Genomic DNA, 5,200 nt, shown 5'->3' on the forward strand with positions numbered 1-5,200 from the left:
GAAAGAGCAAGAAACATGGAACATCATCCAAACAACCTTATCTTATCCAAACCTTATCGTAACCTAATCTTGTTCTACCTTATTTCTAGCTGCAAGGGGACCTAAATACCTGATTTTTAGAGGTCCTATTTGTTCCTACATTAGTGCCGCACCCCTTAGCCTTTGTTCATCTAGAAATCTGCCATAATTCCTTTTCTAGAAGACCCTATTTGCCATAATTCCCTTTGTAGAATCCCTAGAAAGGTGGCGCCTCTCCCTTTTCTAGAAGCTCTAGAACCTACAATCTTTTTCCTTAAAGAATTGAGCAATCCTTTTCCCTTCAAATTTGGTGCACCTTAGTCCTTTTCCCACCTGATTTTTATCAAACCCTAATATGATTTCCCTAGGGTTTGCCGTTCATCATATATATATATATTAAGTTTGTGCTGCACCCTCTACCATCCATTCATTCACTCATTCATTCATTCAGCCATCAAACACCATAATTCACACCACAAACACCTAAATCACCCTAGTGCCGCAAGCAAGGAAGGAAAGAGAAGAAGAGTGCCGTGCAATCTGCCATCCAAGGGAGTGCCGCAAGCTTGCCATTGGAGTGTGGAGTGTTTTTGGGTTCTTTCTATCCTTAGTTTTAGTTCAATGTTGATTTTAATTTGGTTTTCAATTATGATGAACATGAAGAACTAATTTCTTTATAGTTGGAGGTGAATTCGAGGCCATGATTATATGTTTTATATGAATTGATTACATCCAGTTATTGTTTCTTGAGTCTTGAATGTGATTTGCTTATCAGAGTTATCAAAACTTGTTTATGTATGTTGATTGAGGGTCGACACTTAATTTGCATGCATGAATTTGATGCTAGAGTATAAGGGAGTTTCACCTAATTGTTATGAACTTATATTCACAACTAATGGAAGTCACTAGTCATGATTGTGTTAAGTAAATCCTTGGTATGAGTATCATGCTTTTCAGAGTTACGAATGTCTCATCAATGCTTATGGTTTTCAAAGAACTTAATGACCTTTGATATGTCTTTCTATCATGCTTTTCATAGTTAGGGAACTTGATAAGGATAATGTGGTCGCAATGCGTATTCCATCCAATTTAATGAGTTAAGGAAAATCTGAAAGTTAATTTGTGCTTTTCACGGTTAATTTGGGGCATTGTCATTCATAGTCTAAAGGAATAATAACTGGAAATTGGTTTGTATGCATATGTCATGTGTGGAGAAGGACCCTCTAACTAGCCTTTCACCCATTCAATCATCTTAATTTCGTACCTTTTAGTTTGTTTGAGTCTTAAATTCATCAAAACCAATTCCCCTTTAATATTTTGTGTTTTAACTTAGTTAGAATCTATTTGAATTTAGTTATATTAGTGTTTTGAGTCAAGTAAAGTTTAAAATTCGTCCAAATAACCCTTTAGTTCTTATTTGTGTTAGTTTAGTTCAATTCGTCAGAATCTGTCCATATTGAGTCTTTTGAGTCTTTTGAGTTCAATTTTCGTCCAAATCACTTTCTAGGACCTGTTTTGAGTCAATTCAACTTAGTTTGTGTGTTTTGAGTCTATTTAGCTTATTTTGAGTTCTGAGTAGAGTGTTTTTAAGACTAGTTTTGTGTTTTTGAGTCATTTTTAAGTTGATTAGCATCCCTAGTTAATCCCCGGTCTAGAACGATCTCTACTTACATATATACTACAATTGTCAACATTAGGGTTTAATTTGTGTGTCAAGTTAATTTTCACATCAGTCGAGTTTTAGGCCGAGACTTGCGAGGCTTTTTTAGGCCATTTCCCATCCATTTTTGGACTTTTGGAAGGTAAGATCTTGTTCTCCTCGTCATGGACTTCATTTCCATATAAAGTTGGTCGAAAATGGTTGAGAAATGAAGAAGTTATGTGATTTTGAAAATTTTCTAGAAACCGGCCACTTTTTTCCATAATCCGGCGAATCCAGACGGCAGCGGACAGTGAGTATCACTAGAGAATACGAGGAATATTTGATCAAAGTTGATGGAATATTCTAATGGCGTCAGGTACTGCCGTTACTATTTAACATAATATTTCGTCATTCTGACAAAATATTCCTAACGTCTGTCAAACTTCTGTCAATCACTGGCCTGCGAGTGGGCGCGTGTGTGACCGTGAGCTAGCCGGTGTGTGAGGGCATATCCGGCCTCCGGCAGGTGAGGGCTTGATATGTGCAGGTCCGTGACTTCGAGTAGAACATTAAACCTTCCGTTTGAGCAAGCTATGAGGAGTTTTCCTAGCTTTTTCATAAAAGTGTTATTTAAGTAATTATTATTAGTTGTTTCGCATATAGGGGAGACTTAGCTCGAGGACGTAGGAGGACAAGCGAGGCTAGGGGGCTACGATCCATCGACATATCATAAGTGGGCATTTTGTTTTTGTATATATTTATATAAACTTTATAGTTTCCACTAATACTTTTAAATTGATTTATTCTTATATGCCATGATTTATTTAATTTTAAAAAATGCTGTTATGTGGTTGAGATTTATATATTGTCATGGTATATTTATATGCATTTTACCTGCTCATAAATGTTGCATTGTTGTGAAATGCTAAAATAATCCTACGTAGGTAAGTTCAGGTAAGTTTATTATGTTGATTGGAATCATTGAATTGTTATGGCATGCATATATTCATGTAGTCCGCTCCAAGTAGGTGGCAGCCTGTCGTAAAGGTCTCATTAGGCGACTCCAACTCGTAGGTGACTGCGATTATTGTCACATCCCGACCCGGGCTCTACCACATCCAGGGCTTGATTCCACCGTAGCACAATATTGTCCGTTTTGGGCCCCGACCACGCCCTCACGATTTTGTTTGTGGGAACTCACACGAGAAATTCCCAGTGGGTCACCCATCCTGGGATTGCTCTCGCGCGAACTCGCTTAACGTCGGAGTTCCGATGAACTCCGAAGCTAGTGAGCTCCCAAAAGGCCTTGTGCTATATGGAGGTGGGCATGTTCATATAAGGCATAGAAGATCCTCTCCCCTGGGCAATGTGGTATTTAACAATTATTTCCAGTCTTCACTTGATCATAGCACTAGAGTGTATATATTACACCCAGTCATGTCGTACATGTCGCATTAGGCGACTTCGACTCGTGTGCTAGCATAGATTAATGAGCAAACTTGGTCAGTCGTATAGGTCACATTAGGCGACTCCGACTGGCATGCTATCATAGATTGTTGAACATTTGATTTCACTTATGCTACTGTCGTGATATTGTGATTTAGCATGCTTTTGGATTTACTGTAAAGTTGCATTTTATTTCATACCTATATGTAGTATGTTTTCTGGAAACAATACATGTTTTACAACAAGGGGTTAGTATGTTCAGAAAATAAATGGATTTTATGAACGTTTATTTTTTGTGCCCACTCACCCTTCTGTTTTTCACCCATCCAGGTCCTAGTTAGTTGAATTACTATGTGGCAAACGCGGATTAGCTGGTGATTCTGACATATCCCAAATAAATGTAGGAACTATTTCCAGTTGTGTACTAAGTACTTTTCTAGTTTCGACTGCATTATTTGTCATTTATGCTCTGAACGTTTGTATTCTATGGGTTCTACCCATTAATGCGCACTCACTTTAGTAGTTTAAAAAAGTTCTAGTTTTGCTTTTAATTTATCCACATTTTTACATCATTCACACTTTGGTTATGTCACCTTCGGGTGATGCCTAGACTTCGGTCGGGGTGTGTCAGTTTGGTATCAGAGCATGGGTTGAGGCAGTCCTGAATTCCTTGTATGTGCTATATGTCCTAATAAATTTTGATCTCTTATGTCAGAATCATGCCACCTCGTAGAGAGCCACGTGTCCCTCCTGAGATTAATTTCCCCGATTTTGGGCAACTTGGTGAAGCTATTGCTAGTGCTATTCAACCCACACTTCGTCCTCCCCAAAGGACTACCTTGGAGATAATATGCTGCCTTTAGATAAATAATTTCTTTGGCCATGAGGGACTTGAGAAATCTGAGATTTGGATCGATCATGTTGAGAAGACTTTCCGAGTTATGCAACGACAGGGGAACCTCCCAGCGGAGAGATGGGTCGAGACAATGACTTGGTTCTTTCGTTTGGGAGTAGCATCATGGTGGGCTTAGGAGTCACGCTCGTTGTCTGCTCAAGAGGCCATGGATTGGGATGTCTTCAGATGCCTATTTGAGGCTAGGTTCACACCTCCAGAGTATAAGGATCAGAAGAAAGAGGAACTCATAGACCTAAAAAAAGGGAAAATGTCAGTCACATAGTACCACCGAAATTTCACTGACTTGTCCCGTTATTGTCCCAAGATCACTGGGAATCCAAGGGAGATGCTCTGTTACTTTAAGAAGGGGATTCACAAGTGATTGCGTTCTTTGGTGACTTCTACTCCCTGCTCTACCTACCAAGAATTCTTTATTGCTTCGGGTTGAAGATTTTGAGAATGTTCTCGGTAATGACAATAAGGAAGAAGATAATAATAATAATGCTCAGAGGAATAATAACAGGGGGTGGTCGTCTTTTGGCCCTAGAAAGACCCAGAATTTCAAGAGAAGTGGAAATATTTCTGGATCATCAAGCGGTGGTTCAAATTCCAATACGCCGCGAAGGGTGGCAAAGCCACATGTAGTTTTCGCTTTCAGAATAAGAAGGATTCTAGAAATACTGGTGCTTTGTTCTGTCATAGATGCAATAACCGTCATTTCAGTGAGTGTAAAAGGGGAAGTAATGGATGTTATACTTGCGGTCAGATAGGGTACAGAGCCAATCATTGTCTACAAAGTCAGCAAAATCAGCCTCCTACTGTACCACATGCAGTCATTCTCCAGCAGATTCAAGGACCTTGTACCTACATGCTGACATGTTATGGTGCTGCTTACCACTATTAGGGTGACATAGTTCAGTATCTAGGAGGAGCATATCAATACACATTTGATCCTTATTACTAGGGCGGTTATCCACAATACCAAGGGGGCTATACGTCGTAAATGCTGTATTAGGGCGGCGGATCGCAGTGGTATGCTGGGGGATAGTCCTAGAACCTTGAGGTAGCTTATAATAGTGGTGTATCGACTAGACAGCCTAATCCGACAAATTAAGGTCAAGGTAACCAGGGACGAGGAAATTAGAACCAGGGAAACATGGGTTGAGGAGACTGATAGCAAGCACAAGGTTGAGTCAATC

At 39.6% G+C, this 5,200-nt stretch overlaps 1 pseudogene; it reads left to right on the forward strand.

Moving 5' to 3' along the window:
- The first annotated feature begins 3,825 nt into the window (after positions 1-3,825).
- Positions 3,826-4,905, forward strand: LOC148692269 (uncharacterized; annotated as a pseudogene).
- Positions 4,906-5,200: the final 295 nt, after the last annotated feature.

This window comes from Pyrus communis, chromosome 12 (genome assembly GCF_041283825.1).
Source record: "Pyrus communis isolate YQ-2024b chromosome 12, ASM4128382v1, whole genome shotgun sequence".
Taxonomy (NCBI): domain Eukaryota; kingdom Viridiplantae; phylum Streptophyta; class Magnoliopsida; order Rosales; family Rosaceae; genus Pyrus; species Pyrus communis.